Source organism: Nycticebus coucang, chromosome 15 (assembly GCF_027406575.1).
Source record: "Nycticebus coucang isolate mNycCou1 chromosome 15, mNycCou1.pri, whole genome shotgun sequence".
In the NCBI taxonomy this organism is placed as follows: Eukaryota; Metazoa; Chordata; class Mammalia; order Primates; family Lorisidae; genus Nycticebus; species Nycticebus coucang.
In genome coordinates this window covers 54,415,279-54,440,433 of record NC_069794.1, presented here as the reverse complement: position 1 = coordinate 54,440,433, position 25,155 = coordinate 54,415,279, and positions in this window count along the sequence as shown.

Sequence of the window (25,155 nt, the reverse complement as noted above, 5' to 3'; positions counted from 1 at the left end):
ACTGCAAACTAGTACAACCTTTCTGGAAGGAAGTCTGGAGAAACCTCAAAGCACTCAAGCTAGACCTCCCATTTGATCCTACAATCCCATTACTGGGCATCTACCCAGAAGGAAAAAAATCCTTTTATCATAAGGACACTTGTACTAGACTGTTTATTGCAGCTCAATTTACAATTGCCAAAATGTGGAAACAGCCTAAATGCCCACCAACCCAGGAATGGATTAACAAGCTGTGGTATATGTATACCATGGAATACTATTCAGCCATTAAAAAAAATGGAGACTTTACATCCTTCGTATTAACCTGGATGGACGTGGAAGACATTATTCTTAGTAAAGCATCACAAAAATGGAGAAGCATGAATCCTATGTACTCAATCTTGATATGAGGACAATTAATGACAATTAAGGTTATGGGGGGGAAGCAGAAAGAGGGATGGAGGGAGGAGGGTGGGGCCTTAGTGTGTGTCACACTTTATGGGGGCAAGACATGATTGCAAGAGGGACTTTACCTAACAATTGCAATCAGTGTAACTGGCTTATTGTACCCTCAATGAATCCCCAACAATAAAAAAAAAATAATAATAATAATAAATAAATAAATAAATAAATAAATAAATAAAAAGAATCTCACCTTAACTGAAAAGATAAACATAGACTCAGGGTGAAGGGATGGTCATCTATAATTCAGGCAAATGGAAATCAGAAAAAAGCAGGTGTTGCAATTTTATTCGCAGATACAGTAGGCTTTAAACAAATCAAAGTAAGAAAAGACAATGATGGTCACTTCTTATTTGTTAGGGGCAATACTTAACATGATGAGATTTCAATTATCAACATTTATGCACCCAACCAGAATGCACCTCAATTTATAGGAGAAATTCTAACTGATGTCAGCAACTTGATTTCCCCCAGCTCCATAATTGTTGGAGACTTTAACACTCCTCTGGCAGTTTTGGATAGATCCTCAAAACGGAAGCTAAGCAAAGAAATTTTAGAATTAAGCTTAACTTTTCAACATTCGCATCTAATAGACATCTATAGAACATTTCATCCTAACAAAATCGAATACACATTCTTCTCATCAGCCCATGGATCATCCTCCAAAATTGATCACATCTTAAGTCACAAGTCCAACCTCAGCAAATTTAAAAGAATAGAAATTATTCCTTGCATTTTCTCGGACCACCACAGAATAAAAGTTGAACTCAGTAACAACAGGAATCTCCACACACATACAAAACATGGAAACTAAATAACCTCATGCTGAATGATAGCTGGGTCATAGATAAGATTAAGAAGGAAATTACCAAATTTTTGGAACAAAACAATAATGAAGAAATGAACTATCAGAACTTCTGGGATACAGCAAAGGCAGTCCTAAGAGGAAAATTTATAGCATTGCAAGCCTTTCTCAAGAGAACAGAAGGAGAGGAAGTCATTAATTTAATGGGACATCTCAAGCAACAGGAAAAGGAAGAACTTTCCAACCCTAAACCCAGCAGAAGAAAAGAAATAACTAAAATTAGAGCAGAACTGAATGAATTTGAAAACAAAAGAATCATACAACAGATCAACCAATCAAAGAGTTGGTTTTTTGAAAAGGTCAATAATATAGATAAACCACTGGCTAGCCTAACCAGAAATAGAAGAGTAAAATTCCTAATTTCATCAATCACAAATGATAAAGGCCAAATAACAACAGACTCCTCAGAAATTCAAAAAATCCTTAATGAATACCACATAAAACTCTACTCTCAGAAGTATGAAAATCTGAAGAAAATAGATCAATACTTGGAAACATGCCACCCTCCTAGACTAGCCAGAAAGAAGTGGAAATGTTGAATAAGCCTATAACGAGCTCCGAAATAGCATCAACTATAAGAAATCTCCCCAAAAAGAAAAGCCCGGGACCAGATGGCTTCACATCAGAATTCTACCAAACCTTTGAAGAAGAACTAGTACCTGTATTACTTAATCTTTTCTAAAACATAGAAAAAGAAGGAATACTTCCCAACTCCATTCTATGAAGCAAATATAACCCTGATATTCAAACCAGGAAAAACCCAACAAGAAAAGAAAATTACAGACCAATATCTCTAATGAATATTGATGTAAAAATGTTCAATAAGATCCTAACAAACAGGATCTAACAATACTTCAAACAAATTATACACCATGACAAGGCGGGTTTTATCCCAGGGTCCCAAGGATGGTTTAATATATGTAAATCCATAAATATAATACATCACATAAACAAATTAAAAAACAAAGGCCATATGATTCTCTCAGTTGATGCAGAAAAACCTTTTAACAATATCCAGCATCCTTTCTTGATCAGAACGCTTAAGAAAATAAGTATAGATGGAACATTTCTTAAACTGATAGAGACCATCTACAGCAAACCCACCACCAATATCATAGTGAATGGAGTAAAATTGAAATCATTTCCACTAAGATCAGGAACCAGGCAAGGATGCCCACTGTCTCCACTGCTTTTTAACATTGTAATGGAAGTCTTAGCCACCACAATCAGGCAAGAGAAGGCAATCAAGTGGATCCAAATAGGACCAGAGAGATCAAACTGTCACTCTTCGCAGACGATATGATTAGGTATCTGGAAAACCCCGGGGAATCAACTACAAAACTCCTCGAAGTGATCAAGGAATATAGTAACATCTCAGGATACAAAATTAACACTGAGAAATCTGTAGCCTTTATATACACCAACAATAATGAAGGGAAAAAAACAATCAAGGATTCTATTCCCTTTACAATCGTGCCAAAGAAGATAAAATATCTGGGAGTGTATCTAAGGATGTGAAAGATCTCTATAAAGAGAACTATGAAACTCTGAGAAAAGAAATAGCTGAAGATGTTAACAAACGGAAAAATATACCATGCTAATGGCTGGGAAGCATCAACATTTTTAAAATGTCTATACTACCTAAAGCAATTTATAGATTTAACGTGATCACTATTAAAGCACCTCTCTCATATTTTAAAGACCTGGAAAAATTAGTAGTTCATTTTATATGGAAACAGAAAAAACCTTGAATAGCCAAGACATTACTCAGAAATAAAAACAAATTGAGATGAATTACACTTCCAGACTTCAGACTATATTATAAATAGATAATGATCAAAACAGCATTGTACTGGCACAAAAATAGAGAGGTAGATGTATGGAACAGAATTGAAGACCAAGATGTGAACCCAGAAACTTATCATCATTTGATTTTCATTAAGCCTATTAAAAATGTAAATTGGGGGAAAGATTCTCTATTCAATAAATGGTGTTGGACGAATTGGCTGGCAACTTGTAGAAGACTGAAACTGGACCCACACCTTTCTCCTCTAACAAAAATTGACTCTCACTGGTTAAAGGACTTAAACTTAAGACATGAAACTATACATATTCTTAGAGAGACTGCAGGGGATATGCTTGAAAAAATTGGCCTGGGAGAATACTTCTTCAGGGAGACACTGGATAATCGAAGCAACATCAAGAATACATTACTGGGATCTGATCAAATTAAAAAGCTTCTGCACTGCCAAGAACACACTGCATAAAGCAAATAGACAGCCCTCAGAATGGGAGAGGATTTTTGAAAGTTATACTACCGACAAAGGTCTAATAATCAGAATCCACAGAGAACTCAAACTTTTTATTAAGCAAAAAACAAGTGATCCCATTTCATTGTGGGCAAGAGACATGAACAAAAACTTCTCTGAAGAAGACAGGTGCATGGCCTACAGACACATGAAAAAATGCTCAACATCTTTAATTGTCAGAGAAATGCAAACCAAAACTACTCTGAGATACCATCTAACTCCAGTAAGAGTAGCCCACATCACAAAATCCCCAAACTACAGATGTTGGCATGGATGTGGAGAAAAGGGAACACTTCTGCACTGCTGGTGGGAATGCAAGCTAGTATGTTCCTTTTGGAAGAAAGTTTGGAAAACTCTCAGGGATCTAAATGTAGACTTGCCATTTGATCCTGCAATTTCTCTTCTAGATGTATATCCAAAGGACCAAAAATCATTTGGCAATAAAGATATTTGCACCAGATTGTTCATTACAGTGCAATTTATAATAGCCAAGTCATGGATGAAGCCCAAGTGCCCATCGACCCATGAATGGATTAATAAATTCTAGTATACGTATACCATGGAATACTATGCATCAGTAAAACAAAATGGAGACTTTACCTCTTTTATGTTTACATGGATGGAACTGGAAAATATTCTTAGTAAAGTATCTCAGGAATGGAAAAAAAAATATCCAATGTACTCAGTACTACTGTGAAACCAATTTATAATAACTCACACTTGCATATGAAAAATGAAACACAACTTTAGCCTAAGATGAAGGAGGGAAGGGGAGGGAGAAGGATCGGGAGGGAGAGGGGTAGAGAGGGGGTGGGATGGATAGTAGGGGATAGTAGGGGGACCACAACTATGGAGCACATTGCAAGTACAAGTTGGATCTATCATTTGTAGAGCACAAATGTCCTAATGTTATAATTGGGTAAATGAGGCGAAAGCTATATTGATTAGTATGATGTAAACACTCCAATTTGTACAAATAATCAACACACTGAAATTGGCATAAATGTATTTATGATCTACATGCAAAAGAATTAATAAAAAAAAAAAGTAGAAGAAGAAGAAGTACAAGCTTGCAGGAGGTGGGCTAACCTTGCTTGCAGGATACCCCGAGCAACCTCCGCAGTAGCCTTTTATTGACACAGCACAAGACAGGTGATGAGAATATTAGATAATGATTGCATGCCTAAGGATCACCATGGGCTCCAGCTCTTTCTCCACAAGGATGACCTGTGGATGAATCGCCAGCTGCAAATCATCTTGCTCAGAGGTCGTCTGGCTCTTGGTGTCCTCTACATGTTTGTTTTTATGATCAGCAAAATATAAAAAATTTCTATGGTCATTAAAGACTTGAGACTGTTTAAATACTTTACACATACTGTAGACTAGGCTATACTTGTGATAGTACTCAAGTCTCAGATAAAACCATTTTATAGACTGGGGTTGCATGTCTGAGTGGGGACGTCTACCGTTTTAAATAGGTATGTAATGTCTATTCTTATATATTATAGGCCCACTTTTTTCTTCCTATATCTTTGTTCTATGATGACATTTACTGTTCAAATGTGAAAATATGCTTTTAATTTTAAAAGCATCAATATTAAGTTTACATATTTATTTAACAGCAAAGACTTATTTTGGGGATAAATGGACAATCTATTCAGTTTTGATACAAAACATTGTAAATTTTATTTTTATATACTTTCATATATTCTCTAATGATTTTTACATTGAAGGTAGTGTATTTATTAGCCATTTTTATAAACAATACATGTCTTGTATCATGATTTTTAAAAATATATTTGAATTATTTGTGTATGTTACTGCTGAAAGTACAACATAAGTACATTTGAAGACAACAATTTCAGATGACTTCCTAAAACAATAAATGTTGAGTTAAATTGAAATCAAATTTCTTTAATTTTAATTTTATTTTTTTCTACCTTTTAAAATACAGTGGCTATACACCAAAGGAAGAACTTATCATAGCCTCTTGTATTTATGGGCCACCTCTTAATACACTAGATAAATGTGTGTACTTGTGTGAGCCCACACTATGTTAGCAATTTAGAATGCTGTATTGAATAAGACATTGCTTTGTCTTTGAAAACATTCTGTTTGAAAGAGAATAAAATTAATTAATTATTACAGCATGAAAGAATGACCTACAAAAACTTGCCCAATGTCATATTCACATAGAAGAAGGATAAAAAGGGATTAGAATTTTTTACTAAAACCGGACGTACTCTGTTTTTATTTCCCCTCCTTGAATCAAGTGACATTTTTGTTCAATAGTGGCTTTAAATTTTAAAGAAAGAATCAACAAGGTAATGGGTAAAGATATTTGGTGAGATGATCACTCCATGAAAAGGAACAAATAAAAGTGAAAACTAACACCAACCAAACAATCAAACAAATAAACAAACAAAAAAACGAAGCTTTTTGTCAGGTTCAGACTATAGGTATTTTATTTTAGCTAGAGTGTATACTACAAATAATTGTCATAGTAACGATAGTAATTTGAAGTATTCCTAATACATTCCTGTCAGAGTATAATCATTTGCTTAGAATAATTTTCATAAGTGGTGGCTACATTTATTATGGTATTTCCTTTTACTAATTATTTCCACTACACTTAGAAATGAAGGCCATGTTTGTCACCTTATCCTTAAAAAGAGAAATGAATGGCATATTCATATTGAGGGCAATTTTAAAATTGAGCACCAATGGTTTTTATCTAAAATATTTTATTTTTTTAATTTTTTATTATTTTGGGTTGAGAGAATGTTAACATTAAAACTATAATATCAGGTAATGGTAATCTTTTTAATGCTTAGAATTATATGCAAATTTAGAGATTTCAGTATACATAAATTATGATTCTTTACTTATGCCTTTGAAAAAGAAAGGAAAAATAGTTTGAGAAGACAGTTTAAGAAAAACAATAATCACAACAATTCTATTGATCTGATGAGGAGTTTCCTTTGGATTGGCAGCTCTTTGTTCAATGACACTGGACAACTTTGTGAAGTTGGCCTATTTCTATTTCACTAGATTCTTGCTATTTATACTTCTATATTCCATTACCAGAGACATCTACTAAAAAATAAAAAAATGTATAGCCTGATAATATTTATCTATTCAGTTGACAAACATTTCTTGAGCACTGACATTGTGCCAGACACTTTTTTTTTTTTAAACAAAGTGGGTAAAAAACAGGTTGCAGTTTGGAATATTCATTTTAAACACTTTTAAAACTCAAAGAGAGGCATCTGTAGTTGGGAATTTGCAGGTTCCAAGAGAAGTGATAGATAAAATATTTTGACATTGTATTCCGTTTCTTTTTCAATAATGTCATGTGGGATTTTAAGGTCCCTACAACCTATTAAAATCATTATTTAAGAATATAATGAATCACCAGGCTAGCTTACTAGTTGACTACTAGTGATTATCTTGGTATATTTCTTGTTTTAAGAGATTTCACATTTATATTATTAATATAGTATTCATCTGTGTGAAGAAAAAATAATTTCATAGGCATAAACTCTATTGAAGAAAAATAAAATTAATATAATTCATAAAATGGTTGAAGTGTTAAATGAGGCAATAAAATTAGTTCTAATGGCAACAATTTATTTATTTCAATGAATAAAATATGATTCAATGATCATAGCTAGCTAAACTTTTAATTCTTATTTAATTGAAAACCTCTGAAAAATCATACTTTACCCTATGAAGTATTCCCAGTTGTAAGAGCTCTATATCTCATCAAAAGTACCTTCTTTGACTTCAATTTGCTGAATAATACTCCCTGTGATTTTCATAGGCAATTACAAATCTTGAATATAAGTTAAATTTTAAAAATTATAAACATAACTGATCTGAAAAAGATCAGTATTGGGGAGTCTTCACAATATATTATTGGATTAGCATTTAATGACTTTAGAAACAGTGTTAGACTTGCCCCACATTATGATTTAGTTGTGCAAAAATTCTGTAAATAAATTCTTTTTCCAAGTATCCAAAGTAGTCAAGCACAACAAGTGGACAAAGGCATGTGTGTTAAATCCTGTGTTTGCTAGAATGTGACTGTCTGATTTACCCTTCAAAAAATTATATGGCAATGATACAATGAAAATATTAGAAAATATTAAATTTTTTATCATATTTATGGAAGTTTTTAATTTTATAATTATTATGCTTACATTAATAGTTCTATGTATTCACAGAATACATGTGATTTTTGATACAGGCATATAATATGTATTAATAAATTAGGGCAATTGGTGGATCCATCAGCTAACCATGATTCATTTCTTTGTGTTAGAAATGTTCCAATTTGATTTCTTCAGTTACTTTAAAGTATACCCTAAATTATTGTTGACTATCGTCCTTTCCTTGTGGTATCAAATACTGTTCATTCTACCCATATGTATTATCAACTCATTAACCATCACATTGTATCCCCACCACATCATTGTACTCTATGTCTCCATGAGAACAATTGTTTTGTAACTTATTTCCTACATGTGAGTGAGAACATGCAAGATTTGTATTCCTGAGCTTTATTTATTTCACTTAATATGATGCTCTCCAGTTCCATCCTTGTTACAAATAGCAGGATCTCATGCTCTTTTTTTGACTATATGATATTCCCCTGGCTATAAGTGCCACAATTTTTTTTTTTTTTATCCATTCATCTATTTATGGACATTTAGGTTGAAGCCACATTAGCTGTTATAAATAGTGTTGCAATAAACCTGAGAGTAGAGATACCTTGTTGATATACTGATTTCCTTTCTTTTGGATACATGCTGCAGGTGCATGTGGGAATACTTAAGGGAAGAGTCATATCCTGATGTGCTTACATTCCTAGTAATAATGATTTAATAAGCTTAAAACCAATATTCAAGTATTAGTTATAAGTATGTTAGGAATTGAGTTAAGAAACAATCGCCAAAATGTGGAAACAGCCTAAATGCCCACCAACCCAGGAATGGATTAACAAGCTGTGGTATATGTATACCATGGAATACTATCCAGCTATTTAAAAAAAATGGAGACTTTACATCCTTTGTATTAACCTGGATGGAAGTGGAAGACATTATTCTTAGTAAAGCATCACAAGAATGGAGAAGCATGAATCCTATGTACTCGATTTTGATATGAGGACGATTAATGACAATTAAGGTCATGGGGGGAGAAGGAAAAGCAGACAGAGGGAAGGAGGAAGGGGGTGGGGCCTTGGTGCGTGCCCCACCTTCTGGGGGCAAGAGATGATTGTAAGAGGGACTTTACCTAACAAACGCAATCAGTGTAACCTGGCTTATTGTACCCTCAATGAATCCCCAATAATAAAAAAAAAAAGAAAGAAAGAAAATGATTGCAGAGAATGGGCAAAGGAAAACAGAAACAGGAGAAAAGTAGATTTGGAGAACCCTGAACCCAGTGCAAAATGTGCTGCCAGAGGTCTGACATGTTTAAAACTCAAGAAGCATCTTGCTAAAATTTCACACACACACACCCCCCAGTGCAACTCTTCAGCTGCAGAGGTCTCTAAGCAGCCAACACTCACCTAGGTGGGCAGGACTACTTGCTCTGATAAAGGGAGTGCTTTTGTAAAGTCAAGAGTATGCAGAATGTTTAATCCTTGTTAAAGATGGCAAGCCCTTCTCCAGCCCTGAAAAGGAGATAACATATCTCTTTTCTTCTGTTACCTTGTTATGATCAGAAGCGTCCTTCTGTCTGAGCAGAAAGCTGCTTGACTATTAATTGTCACTCCTGTGATTTGTGTGTATGGCCTAATTGAGGTCTTCTCTGAAGTACCACTCTTAGATGGTTTCCATGGTTCCATGTTTGGTTTGTGTTAAAGATCATATATACCTTAGAGCAAGAAAAGTAAAAAGTAAATTCATCCAATTAAAATGCAAGCATGGTAAGAACCATAACATAATTGTTTGCCATTCCCTCATGAAATTTATTATTAAAACATGTGGTATGAAATAAAAACACAGCTGCATGCTGTGTTGAACCTCAGGAAGAAGGGTGTGCAGTTTCCTGGCCCAGCTTCTTCTTAAACTTTCTCTTTGTGTCTTGATTTTTAATTTTTCCTTGTCTTCTCATTTCAGCCAAGCCACTGGGAGGGAACCCACAGAACAGTTGGGGCTGTTACCCCCACATTTACCAAGCTGTGGGATTATTACGTCCTGTAGTAGTTCTATTTTTAAGTTTTTGAGAAACATTTATACTGTTTTCCATGATGATCACACTGATTTAATTTCTCACTAATGGTATACGAGGGTCTCCTTTCTTTACATCCTCACTGGCATCAGTTATGGCTTATCTTTTACATAGAAGCCATTTTAACTCAAATGAGAATTTGAGTTATTGTGGATTTGATTTGCATTTCTCTGATTACTAATGATGTTCAGTTTATCATACACCTTTTGGCCATTTGAAGGACTTCTGAGAAATGTCAATTTAGATCCTTTGCCCATTTTAAAATCACATTATTTTATTTTTTCCTATTGAGTCGTGAGAGCTCCTTATATTTTCTAGTTATTAATCCCCTTTCAGATGGGTGGTTTTCAAATATTTTCTGTGGGTTGTCTCGTCACTTTGTTAGTGGTTTCCTTTGCTGTGCAGAAGCTTTTTAGCTCCATATAATCCCATTTTTATCAATTTTGTTGTGGTTGCCTGTGCTTTAGGGATATTTCTGAAGAAGTCCTTTCCAAGATCCATTGGTTCTGAAGCATTTCTCCAGTGTTTTATTCAGTAGTTTCATGGTTTCAGGTTTTAGGTATTTAAGTCCTTCATCCACTTTTCTCTTTTTTTTTTAGACAGAGTCTCACTATGTTGCCCTTGGTAGAATGTTGCGGTGTCACAGCTCACAGCAACCTCAAACCCTGGGCTTAAGCGATTCTCATAGCTCAGCCTCCCAAGTAGCTGGGACCACAGGCACCCACCACAACGCCCAGCTGTTTTTTGGTTGCAGTTGTTTAGTTAGCCTGGGCCAGGTTTGAACCACTACCCTTGGTGCATGTGACTGGCGCCATAATCACTGTGCTATAAGTGCCGAGCCATCCTTAATCCACTTTAATTTGATTTTTATATTGTAAAATGTTAAGGTATAACTTCATTTTTCTGAATAGGATTATACAGTTTTCCCAGCACTGTATAATTAATAATTAGATTGTGCTTTCCCCCACCTATGTTCATGGCACCTTTGTAAAAATGGGTTCACTATAGAGGTGTGCATTTATTTCTCAGTTCCCTGTTTTTTCCATTGGTCCATATGACTGTTTTCACACCAGTGCTTTGTTCTTTGGTTATACATCTCTCTAGTATGATTTAAAGTCAGGTAACGTGATTTCTTCAGTTTTGTTCTTCTAGCTCCGGATGGCTTGGTCTAATCTGGGTCTTTGTGATTCTACACAAACTTTAGGGTTCGTTTTTCTATCTGTGAAGGATGTCATTGGTATTTTGATAAGGATTGCATTACAGGGGAAGATTGCATAAACCTTGTTAAAGATAGCAAGATCTTCTCTGGACCTGATAAGGAGATAACATCTCTTTTTTTTCTGTCACTGTGTTATGACCAGAGCATCTCGTCTGTCTGAGCAGATGCTGAACATTATTTGAACAGTATTTATTCTTCTGATCCACAATTCATTTGTGTATGTCCTATTAAATTTCTTTCCTAAATGTTTTATAGTTTTTGTTTGGGTGGAGAGCTTTCATTTCTTTGGTTAACTTTATTTCCAAGTATTTTATTTTATTTTATTTGAAGCTATTGTAAAAGGCATTGTTTTCTTCATTTCCATTTTAGATTGTTTACTATTTGCATATGGAAATGAATTTTTGCAGTTGATTTATTATCCTGCAACTTTATTGCGTTTGTTTATCAATTCAATTAGGAATTTTTTTGTGGACCATTTTGGTGTTTCTGGATAAAAGATCATGTAACAACAAACAAGGTTTATTTGACTTTTGCCTTTCCAATTCGGATCCCCTTTATTTATTTCTCTTGTCTGTTTGCTCTAGCTAAAACTTCCAGCACTTTGTTGATTGACAATGGTGAAAGTGGGCATTCATACCTTTTTCCAGATCTTAGAAGAAATGCTTTTTTTTTTTTTTTTTTTACCATTTTACCTGTAGTAAAATGGTGATACCAAAGCATATGGGTTAATTTTTCTGTTTTGAATAGTTTTCAGTGCTCTTGCTTTCTATTTTTACTCCATTATATTACACTCAGAAAAAAAGTACATGGTATTTTTTTTTTTAATTTTAAGACTTTGGCCTATCATACGTTTTATCTTTGAGAATGATCCATGAGCTGAGGAATAGAATGTGTGTTCCTCAGTTGTTGGATAAAATACTCTGTAATATCTATTAGGTCCGTTTGGTCTCTAATACAATTTGGTCTGATGTTTCTTTGTTGATTTTCTTTCTAGATGCTCTGAACAATGATGAAAGTAGTGTGTCAAGGTCTCCACTGATTATTGTATTGGTATCTATCTCTGTCTTTAGCTTTGATAATATATGTTTTATATATCTGGGTATTCCAGATATATAATTTGGCTGGGACTGCAAACTGGCACAACCTCTTCGGAAAATACCATGGAAATACCTCAAAGAACTAAAAGTAGACCTACCGTATGATCCCACAATACTAGTTATTTACACAAAAGGGGGGAAAAGACATTTTATAAAAAGAACACTTGTACTTAAGTATTTATAGCAGCATAATTCACAACTGCAAATTGTGGAAACAGCTCGAGTACCCATCAGTACATGTGTGCATGTGTGGATTAATAAAATGTAGCATGTGTATACCATTTTACTCAACCATAAAATTGGCAATTTAGTATTTTTTATTTTTAGACTCTCACTTTGTCACCATTGGTAGAGTGCTGTGGTGTCACAGCTCACAGCAACCTCAAGTTCTTGGGCATAGGAGATTATCTTGCCTCAGCCTCCCGAGTAGCAGGGACTATAGGCACCTGCCACAACTCCTGGCTATTTTTTGTTGCAGTTTGTCTGGGGCCAGGTTTGAACCTGCCACCATCAGTATATGGGGCCAGTGCCTACTCACTGAGCCACACGTGCTGCCGCAATTTAGTGTCTTTAGTATCCATCTACCTGGATGGAACTGTAGACCCTTCTTTTAAGTGAAGTATCACAAGAATATAAAAACAAATACCACATGTAGTCACTACTAAATTAGTTCTAGTTAATCAACACTTATATGCACATATAGAAGTAAAACAAGAGGAATTAAGTAGGGAGAAAGAGAGGTTGAGTTAATTCACACCTAGTGGGTACAATGCCCACATTTCCAGGTAAAGGGCACACTGATAACTATGATTTAAAATGTAAAAAAGCAAAACATGTGTATCCATGTTATATTGTGAAATTTTTAAAAAATGCTGAGAGAAGATTTTCAATTGGAAAAAAAATGATGTTAATGAACATAAAAGATCATTTAAAGTTATAAATTCATAGGTAGCAGTAAGTACACAAATACAGAATACTCTATTGTATAAATGTGACGTATAAACCATTTATATTTTCAGTAGGAAGATAGCATTGAACGTTTAAATTACTTTGTGTATTTTAGCTTTAACAATGTTGATTATGCCTATCTGTGACCATGATGTGTTTTTCCATCTGTTTACAGCCTTTGTGATTTCTTTTCTCAGTGCTTCATAGTTGTCCCTACAGAGGTCTTTCACCTCCTTACATATTCTAGATATATAAAACATTTATTATCAAAGCTCCTTAGTTAAATATATTCCTATGTATTTTATTTTCTTTGTTTATACTGTGAAAGGTATTGTGTCTTTGATTTGATTCTCAACTTGACTATTGCCAATATGAAAACTACTGATTTGTGTACATTGATTTTTATAATCTGAGACAGGTCTGATGTTCATGAAATACCTCAGCTTTTGTATATCTTGGAAATTTCCTATTTTTTCTTCATTTTTTGAATACTTTTTTGAAGAATATAATATCCTAACGTTTCTGATTATTGTTTCAACATATGATATGCCCGTTTCTTAAATTTTTTTTTGTTTTTCACTAATTACCTAGACATCTTTTTACCTTTCTTTATTTATATTTGACATTGAAGATTTGTCTTTATTTTCTTTCATACTGATCAACCACATCAGTTCTCATGTTAATACACTCCATCTTTTCTTGTTTATTCTTAACTTTTTCTTTATATTGTCATCCTACATAATAAAGTTTTGGTTATTATTACCTAAAAATAAAAGTAGTTTCTTTAGCTCTTTAATTTTATTTGTGTGTTGCCACCCTGTAATTATCAGATTATCTCCTGAAGAATACATCATATACTTTGACTCTTATCTGTTCACAGATTAAGAGTAGTTCCCTAATGCCCAATTGACTTTACTATAAAGTCCAAATTTTGTAGCCTGAAATAAAAATGTCTTCTTTATACAGCTCCATTGCCTACTCCTTTTGAAAGGCAACATTCTCTGAAGAAGTATTAAAAGTATTTCCAATACTTTCATAGTGTTTCATTTAAACTTTTCCCTTAATGTCTAGAGCAAAAATCACCATTTTTTTAATGTATTGTTTAAGCCTCAGCTCAAATATTAGCTTCCTCCAGGAAACTTTCCATCGTTTTCCCACATAAAAGATATACTTGATCCTACATTTTACTTTATTTGGACAAAATACATATGTAACAATTTACTAGGTACAAGTTCTATTTTCCTAAAGTACTGTATGTCCCAGAATGCTTTCATATGGTGGGTGCACAATCAATCTTAATTAAGGAAGTAAATGAATTATATATATATATGTATATATTTTTTTTTTTTGAGACAGAATCTCATTATGTCACCCTTCGTAGAGTGCCACGTTGTCACAGCTCACAGCAACCTCAAACTCTTGGGCTTAATTGATTCTCTGGCCTCAGCCTCCCAAATAGCTGGGACTATAGGCACACACCACAATGCCAGCTATTTTTTGTTTATAGTTATCATTGTTGTTTGGCAGATCAGGGCTGGGTTCCAACCCACCAGCTCTGATGTTTGTGGTTGGTGCCTTAGCCGCTAAGCTATAGGTGCTGGGCCAAATTAAATAAATTGTTTACAAATAAATGGATTCATTCAGATTTTTTTAAAGAACTTTTTGCTTAAGAACAAGTAAAGTATCAAAAGTTTTGTCTCTTTTTTATTTAGGTTACCAATACTTAGGGGGAATGATATTATTGCAAATGCATTCAAATTAAAGTGGCCAGAAATATAAGAATCAATAGTAAATTCACACTTTGGCTAGCATCCGTTATATAGCATACTATTTTTACTCCAGGTTTTATTAGCTTATGATAACCAAAGTTATGGAAATATAACTTAAATGTGACAGCTTATGGTAGCTCACCACACTGGGACTGCATTTTCTTTTGGCAACATGGAAATCACACTGTTCAGGTATAATAAGCTTGGTATATGAAATTTTTAGATGAGAGACTTTACTTATGCTCCAGGTTCAAGATATGCATGGGCTCTAGCAGGTTTATACCTGCCGGGCTAAAGATTTATAAGTCGTCGGGTGGTGCCTATGGCTCAGTTGGGAGGGCGCTGGCCCCATATACCGAGGGTGGCGGGTTCAAGCCCAGCCCCAGCCAAAACTGCAACCAAAAAATAGCCGGGCATGGTGGCGGGCGCCTGTAGTCCCAGCTACTCGGGAGGCTGAGGCAAGAGAATCACTTGGGCCCAGGAGTTGGAGGTTGCTGTGAGCTGGGTCAGGCCATGGCACTCTACTGAGGGCCATAAGGTGAGACTCTGTCTCTACAAAAAAAAAAAAAAGATTTATAAGTCGTCAATGATTTAGCATAATCATTTTTTATTTGTACAACTGGTTTCACCATCATGTCAACTTTAACCTGATTGAGGTTTTATAAACACTAACGTCATTGTTTTCAATTTTATTGTAGTCCTTATATACATGAAACTTGCCGTCTGTCCTAGGTAGCCTATTCTCAGAAAAGATTTGTTTTCCCCTTGTAACTTAACATAAACAGTTAGTGAAATAAATCTTATAAATTAAAAAAAATAAATGAAATATACATTTTTTTCAAATATAGAGACATGAGGTTTCTTGAAATTATATGGCTGGCCATGGCATTAAACATGTAACAAATCCATTACCCAGTGCAGTTATTTTACTCTCTATATGTGTGTATTTGTAGAGGAATATCTGTTTTATTGAGTCATTATTTTAACAAACATTTATTTAGCATTCTTTTCTTCAAGAAGCCACTAACTGATGCCAAGAGCAACACACACATTTCTATTTATAATATATGTTAAAATTAACTTTTGAGAAGATTGCCTAAGATATAGAGTGGTCTCAAGAAAAAAGACTCATTTGCTATGCCTCAGATTTAGAATGGAGATTAAGGGAGGTTCTGAAAAAACATAGAATATCATTGAAAGAAGCAAAAGTTCTAATAGTCTTATCATAGTGAGAATGGTAACAATTTAGGGGGATGGAAGTCATAAGTTTAGAAATCTCTGTAGTACTGTTTATTGTCTTACATATTTCTAGTGAATTTCTGGACTGGTGAGGGTAAGTGAACATATGTAATTCATATTAAGATAGTCAGAAAAAGTATCTCTCCTGGTATGGTCAGGTTTTCTAAAAACTTGAAGCTGAAAGATTTGTCAACCATCCTTAAATCTCTCATTCTCCACATCTCACTATACCATAACTTCACAGACAGAATTTCTTGGTTTCTTCTATTTTCAGCATACTTGTGCATTTATTGCTTAAACTCTATATAGTATGGTTATGAGATTAAATTGTTTATTTTTATTTTTTTCTCACAGATAAATGTACTACAGTATTTTCCCAAATATTTGTGAGATTATAGACAGAATATATATCACATATTTCATATAAAAATAGACACACACTTATGCATGTATGTATGTAAGTATTAAAACTGTAAAGACGCCCACACTCACATACACATATATGGCATTTGTATAATAAGGCCTATACTATATTTTTGTAGTACAAAATAGTTCAAATTTTAAAATATTTTTTTTCAGATTTTATGTTCAGCAACATGTTTCTCCATGTTGGTACATTAACCTAGCTACACTGTTGATTTGGAAGTTACAAATGTAATTAAATCATACATACTATGTTGAGCACATGATGTAGTTAGGAAGTACAGGTTCAAGTTAAGAAAAGGAAGCTATAATTCAGGAATTTCAATTTAAATGTTCACATAAATGAAAGTAATTAGAAGAAAGAGATCTTTTCTTTACCATATTATAAATGTAAATACAAATACATATGACATAGTTCACAAAGTAATATATTCCTTAAAGTAATGAAGAGTAAACATCCATGTACTACACGCATGATGCTGTATTTATTATAAACCACAAAATACTATATACAGTGTGGTATCACCTATCACCTAAGCTTACAAATATATTCAGAATGAATTCCCAACTTTTGCTACTTATAAATGCAATTACCATAAGAAACGTGCAATTATGTAAATTAATTGAGCAAAGTGACCTACTCTCTAAAACTCAGTAGAGATAGTTATTTACAACCACAAGCATTCCAATCACAAAGCCTTTTATATAGAGGAAAAAAGAGATAAAATTTTTAGATTTCTTTATTCCTCCTCCCAAATATGATTATATGGTAGTGTTCATGATAACATCAAGTGCTATTACAGACAGACGAGATATTTCTCATTTCAAGGTGAATAATCAACCTGAGAAAGTAAAAAAAAAAGTGAACCCAACATTGAAAGTTCAAATTCTAACAACAAATATTTAGCAATCAGCAGAAATTCAATAAGACTTTTTTTCCGTTATAACAGCTATTAATATCATTTCAATGCTTTCAATCAAAAATAAATGTATGAAATAATACTACTTTCCACAAAAATCTATATGAAAAGATTTATACTTTAGTATGGACCTAACACTTTGTAGAATCTTCATGACAGACTAAAGTGTTTGAAATAAAAGTAGCTGCATGTTAGAATAATCAATCTACAATGTCTTAAAGAAGGGACATGGAATTAAATTACACTTGTTATAAAAAAATCATTCTCCAGCGCAGCTTGTGTCATGAGACTGGAGCTACTCATTGTTTTAAGGAACTTCCAAATGTTACTTAATAGTTAGCTATTTAAATAGATGCTGTTTTGGAAAAATAAAAAATAAACACCACAATAGATGAAAAACTATTTTTAGTTTTTTTAATCAAACTAAAATTATCATTGCATATAACAAAACAGAGATTTCATAAATTTAAAATAATTGTAAATTGTCTTTTTACATAAATGTAATCAGTATAACCTTCTCCAGATGTTTCAAATGCACACAAACATGCATATGGTCTATACACACACACACACACACACATCCTCTATACAAATATTACACAAATACACACACATTTATATGCAATGGTTCATATCTTTAGCAAAAGTTCGCTTTTATTTTCAATGAGATATGGTAATAAGACATTTATACTTAAGTCTGGCTTTAATTCCCCATTAGTATGTTGCAAAGAATCTAGATGTACTTTAATAAGAAACTAAAGTGTAGTATGTGACCAGGCAATCAATCTCTAAAAGTTACTTAGGGCCTTTTATTTGTTTTAAAATTTTCTGTTTCTTACTTTAAAAAAAAAAATGACAAAAATAAAAAGTGATATCCTCCTAGAAATTTCAAAGTATTTGAAAAGGAAAAATATCCTAAAATGTTTTAATAATTTATCAAATGTGAATATAAATGTATGTTAATAGGAGCAAAAATATGGGAGCTTAGAAAGAAATTACTTTGTGTTGAAGAGTTTGAGGAAGTCCTAATACACTCCTTAATTCACCAATGCAGACAGAAACATTATAAATAATATAAGGAAGATGAAACTGGGGGGGAAATGGAAAGGAATAAGATAATATTTTAGCTGTTTTTTTTTTTAATTTATTTTTATTTTTTTAGAGACAGAGTCTCACTTTATCGCCCTTGGTAGAGTACTGTGGCATCACAGCTCACAGCAACCTCCAGCTCTTGGGCTTAGTTGATTCTCTTGCTGGGACTACAGGCGCCCACCACAACGCCCGGCTATTTTTTGTTTCAATTCGGCCAGGGCTGGGTTTGAACCCACCACCCTTCGTATATGGGGCCGGCGCCCTACCTACTGAGCCACAGTGAATCAATTTACAACAGAAATATAATTATAAAAAGATAATTTGGAAGCTTTAATTAAAATACTCAAAGATATGAAAGTCAGTGTAATATTCTTCTGAAACATGTGGAGACTGATTTCTAGGAACACTTGAGCAGAAAGAAGTAAATACAGTCAGGATTGGATTTATAAAATTGTGGCTGGAATCATATCTATAATCATTATTTTATACCAATAGAGAAGCTAGAAAATCAAAATGGGCTCTTTCTTGGTGTACATTACAGTTTTATTTTAAGAAATAAAAAATTGATTATTTTTAATGAAATTTAAAAAAATTGATTATTATTTTTAATGAAAAGATCATTTCCATAGAGACTGTACCAGCATTCTTTGCCAAGACTGAAAAATGATTACGTATTTTATTGTTTAAAGAAAATTGAACCCCTGTGGCTCAGTGGGTAGGGTGCCAGCCCCATAAACTGAGGGCGGTGGGTTCAAACTTGGCCCTGCCAAACTGCAACAAAAAATAGCCGAGCGTTGTGGCAGGTGCCTGTAGTACCAGCTACCCAGGAGACTGAAGCAAGAGAATTGCTTAAGCCCAAGAGTTGGAGGTTGCTGTGAGCTGTGATGTCACAGCCCTCTACCGAGGGCAATAAAGTGAGACTCCATCTCTAAAAAATAAATAAATAAATAAATAAATAAATAAAATTGAACCACAGTCAGAAAATATCACTAGGGTTTCACTTGCATCTTCATTTAATAACTTTACATCCAAATCTGCTACTAAATATTATTTACTTTATTTAGTTGGTTAACATCTTTGTGTTTTAAGGCCTCCATCTGTAAGAGATTTTATAATGCTACACACTTCTTAAGGTTGTTCTACGAATTAAATTGGATAATTTATGTACTACATTTAGAATTCGGATCACAGCACATATCTGTCACATAAAAAGTAATTAGTAAATGTTAAGCTAAATAAATTGTTATTCATATCATCTTTACTACCACTTTCCTTAATTGTTATTGAATTTTTAACTTTAGCTTTGAATTTTTTTTCCACTTACTTGCCTTTTTCACAGGATTCCTTCCTAACAAACTCGTACTTCTTGTGAAGTGATCAGTAACTGAAAATTTATAAAAATTTAACAGAAAAAATTCAGCAGTATTATAGATCACATGCCAAAAGAGTGTTTACATATCCATGACACATAAATATTACATATGATATAATACTATTGGAAATAATTGAAATGTCCACATAGAGGAATGGTTAATTATATTATAAATTATTATATATCTTCCCAATAGCAAGGTATATGGTAATCAGAAAAAATATTGAGTAAAAAGTTAAGGGGTATGTTGTTAAAAATTATAATATAATACGAATGCGCATGCTGATAACTTTGCAAAGAATGTATATGTATTAAATTTTTTTTTTTTTTTATTGTTGGGGATTCATTGAGGGTACAATAAGCCAGTTACACTGATTGCAATTGTTAGGTAAAGTCCCTCTTGCAATCATGTCTTGCCCCCATAAAGTGTGACACACACTAAGGCCCCACCCTCCTCCCTCCATCCCTCTTTCTGCTTCCCCCCCATAACCTTAATTGTCATTAATTGTCCTCATATCAAGATTGAGTACATAGGATTCATGCTTCTCCATTTTTGTGATGCTTTACTAAGAATAATGTCTTCCACGTCCATCCAGGTTAATACGAAAGATGTAAAGTCTCCATTTTTTTTAATGGCTGAATAGTATTCCATGGTATACATATACCACAGCTTGTTAATCCATTCCTGGGTTGGTGGGCATTTAGGCTGTTTCCACATTTTGGCAACGGTAAATTGAGCTGCAATAAACAGTCTAGTACAAGTGTCCTTATGATAAAAGGATTTTTTTCCTTCTGGGTAGATGCCCAGTAATGGGATTGCAGGATCGAATGGGAGGTCTAGGTTGAGTGCTTTGAGGTTTCTCCATACTTCCTTCCAGAAAGGTTGTACTAGTTTGCAGTCCCACCAGCAATGTAAAAGTGTTCCCTTCTCTCCGCATCCACGCCAGCATCTGCAGTTTTGAGATTTTGTGATGTGGGCCATTCTCACTGGGGTTAGATGATATCTCAGGGTTGTCTTGATTTGCATTTCTCTAATATATAGAGATGATGAACATTTTTTCATGTGTTTGTTAGCCATTCGTCTGTCGTCTTTAGAGAAAGTTCTATTCATGTCTCTTGCCCATTGATATAAGGGATTGTTGGCTTTTTTCATGTGGATTAATTTGAGTTCTCTATAGATCCTGGTTATCAAGCTTTTGTCTGACTGAAAATATGCAAATATCCTTTCCCATTGTGTAGGTTGTCTCTTTGCTTTGGTTATTGTCTCCTTAGCTGTACAGAAGCTTTTCACTTTAATGAAGTCCCATTTGTTTATTTTTGTTGTTGTTGCAATTGCCATGGCAGTCTTCTTCATGAAGTCTTCCCCCAGGCCAATATCTTCCAGTGTTTTTCCTATGCTTTCTTGGAGGATTTTTATTGTTTCATGCCTTAAGTTTAAGTCCTTTATCCATCTTGAATCAATTTTTGTGAGTGGGGAAAGGTGTGGGTCCAGTTTCAGTCTTTTACATGTAGACATCCAGTTCTCCCAACACCATTTATTGAATAGGGAGTCTTTCCCCCAAGGTAAGTTCTTGTTTGGTTTATCAAAGATTAGTTGGTTGTAAGATGTTAGTTTCATTTCTTGGTGTTCAATTCGATTCCAAGTGTCTATGTCTCTGTTTTTGTGCCAGTACCATGCTGTCTTGACCACTATGGCTTTGTAGTACAGACTAAAATCTGGTATGCTGATGCCCCCAGCTTTATTTTTGTTACTAAGAACTGCCTTAGCTATACGGGTTTTTTTCCGGTTCCATACAAAACGCAGAATCAAAATTTTTGAATGAGATGCACACAAAGTAAAATATTAGTAGTCAGCTTGGTTTAATGAATTTTTTTTCCATTTTAAAATTCTGTAATGTCCAAAAATTTTTAAAACAAAAATTATAAATTCACTTCAACTCTGGTTGCATAAAGATTCAATTCCACATTATCCCAAAAGAAAAATACCAAATTCCTTACCATGATTAGCAGAATGTTTCACCAGATTGCCAAAATCTACCTCCTAAGCTTATAACATATCATTCTAGTTCATGTGTGTAATGTTGCTGTTATGTGAAATTCTCATTATTTTTCAATATGTGCACAGAAAGTTCTCTTATTAAAGGCAATGAGTTATTAATTAACATAATTATAATAATAATGTGGAATTCACATTGGAATTCCAAAGATGACATTACTTAACATCTTGGTCTCATTGTCTTCAGTTGTAAAATAGGAATGAAAAACTATGTTAGATCTAGATTTGTTCTTAGTATTGAAAGAATTAACCAAAAAAAAAGTACATAGACCTATGATAATAAGTACCATGTGAATTTAAGTTTTATCATAAAATAGGTAACCTCATTCAGCACTTACTCTATTAGTTTTTAAAGCAATTCCTATATCCTTTTACTTAACTCTCTAAACTCAAAGATTCTATGATATAGGTAATTATAGGTGATATGTTATTTATCAGTACAATAATAATATTCATTAATATGAAGAAATTAAGGCCCATTAAGTTTAATAATTTACTTGTTGTAAAAGAGATAGAAAGTATTCAAGACGAGAGTTTTAACTTAATTTTAAACATATATATCTTTATTTTTGCTGTTATTGAATTCGAGATCAGGGAAGAGAGTAGCCAAGATTTCTAACTTCCAGTCCAATTTTTTTTCCCATTATACTGTACTGTATCATTTAAAGGTCCTGTGAAAACTTTGCTACCGTACATCTCAAAATTGTGTTTATGTTGAAACATATTTATAAAGTGTTGATTTATTAAATTTCCTACTAATAAAATTATAAACAGTTCTTCCTTTCATATGACTTTAAGTCAGTGGAAGCTCTAAGATTCCTGAGCAATACATGAATTTGCATTCCACAAAAGAAAGAAAATTTCTACAAAGGTAGATAAAAAGATTTGTGATACTTTGCCATTAGAATTGTTTTTAAGTGTGGGGTTAAGTGGTATTAAGTATATTTATATTGTTGAGCAACCATCTGTCTCCACAATACTTTTCACTTTGCAAAACTATGATAAAACTCTATATTCATTAAATAATAACTCTACATTTCTACCTCCCTCCAGCCCTTGGCAACCACCATTATACTTTCTATCATGAATTTGACCATTCTAGATATCTTTTATAAGTAAAATCACAGTTTTTTTTATTGTATTTTCTTTCACTTACCATAATGTCCTCAAGGTTCATCTATAGTATAGCATTTGCAGAATATCCTTTCTTTTTAAAGTTTAATGACATTCTATTGTGTATACACACCACATTTTGTTTATCCATTTATCTGCTGATGGACTCTTAGTTGCTTCTACCTAATGACTATTGTGGATAATGCGTTATGAGTGTATGAATATCTCTTTGAGAACTTGCTTTAAAGTCTTTGATATATGTACTCAAAAGTGGACCATGCAGTAAGTTACTAAGGAATTGCCCTACAGCTTTCCACAGCGGCTGCACCATTTTACATTTCCATCAAGTTTACAAATATTTTGATTTCTTCACATCCTTGCTAACACTTCTTTTCTTTTCTTTTTTCCTTTTCTTTTTTTTTTTTTTTTTGAGGTGATATTAATGGTGTTAGCTGGTATCTTAGCGTGGATTCAATTTCCATTTCTCTAATAATTAGAGATGTCGAGTATGTTTTCATGTGCATGCTGGCCATTTGTATTTCTTCTTTAGAGAAGTGTCTATTCAAGTCCTCGCCTAAATTATGAATCATAAATGTTGTTTTTTGTTGTTGATTTTTAGAAGTTCTCTATATGCTCTGGAAATTAATCACTTAATTTTCCAGCATTTTTCCCATTTTGTGGAATGCCTTTTACCCCATTTTTAGTTTCTTTTTATGTGTCAAATGTTTAATTTTATGAAGTACAATTTGTTTTTATTTTTCTTTTGTTCCCTGAGTTTTGGTGTCACATCCAACACATTTTCTATCCTTTCACATTCAACTTAGTTATTTCTTTGAATGTAAATGGAGTCTCTTATAGACAGCATATAGTTTGATTATGTTTTTGAAAATCCATTGTGCCCAGTTTTATTTATTATATATGCAATATAAACTCACACAAACTCTGTTGTCTTTAATATTTGCTATTTTGTGTATACAACAATGATCAGTTTTGCCTGTCCAATTATTGATTTTGGAGTCAGGCATTCTCAATGAAATGTAATTCACTTCTTTGGTTTCCTGAGAACATTGAAAGAGGTCATTATACTGAATCAGCACAATGATTAGACTAGAAGATTTCAGCAATCACCTTCACTTCAGAAATTCTCCTTATTAACAAATTGACTGGAAGGGGATATCCACAAAATCTCATGTTCTAAAAATTCATATAGCTGATGTAGAAATTGAAAGAAAAAATTTGAAACAAAAATAACTGCTAAGCTAAATCTTCATAAGCTAATAAAACAAGGGCAAGTAAACCAATAAAATAAATGCTACTTTTTCAAGTAATTGATAAAACATTCCAAACAGACCCAGTTAAACCTTCAATCTGATCTATTCTTGTTGATAAGCTTCAAAGAAACAAAACCCTTATGATATAGTTTGATAAAGATATAATTTGAAAAAAAGAAGTAAATAATAGAACTCAAAGTTTTATCAGGCTCTGAAAACATAATGTACACATTTTCACCATTGGATTATACTTGGTAGAACCAATTGATGATGGCTCAATAGTCTGGCAAGGAATTCTCTTACATACAAAATGTTTGGATGAATAAAACTCTTTTGACTAATATAATATTTCTGCATAGAATTTGTCCTTGAACATTACATTAACTTATAATTGTATTTGCACTATGATCTTGATTTACTTGACAGATTTCTATTATTAAAATACAGTCCTTACTATACGTTAGGTTAAAAAAAAGAACTTAAATTCTACAACCCACTCAAGTATTTTTAGATTCTGATAGGATGCGGTGATTTTTATCACTTATCTTGTCTGTACTTTTATGATATATTTTCTAAAACAATCTGCACCCTGGGATGCTGTCATAAGTTACACATGTCATTTCCTTCACTTACATGAAAAGACAGCAGCAGTATTGATCATCATTCACTTTAAATAAGTGTTTGAAATATAACCCTTCCCCTGTATGACAATATGTAATGTGAGTTTTGCAAAGGTGGGGCAGAAAGAGCAATTGTTCAACCTATGGAAGGGTAATTACTGGAA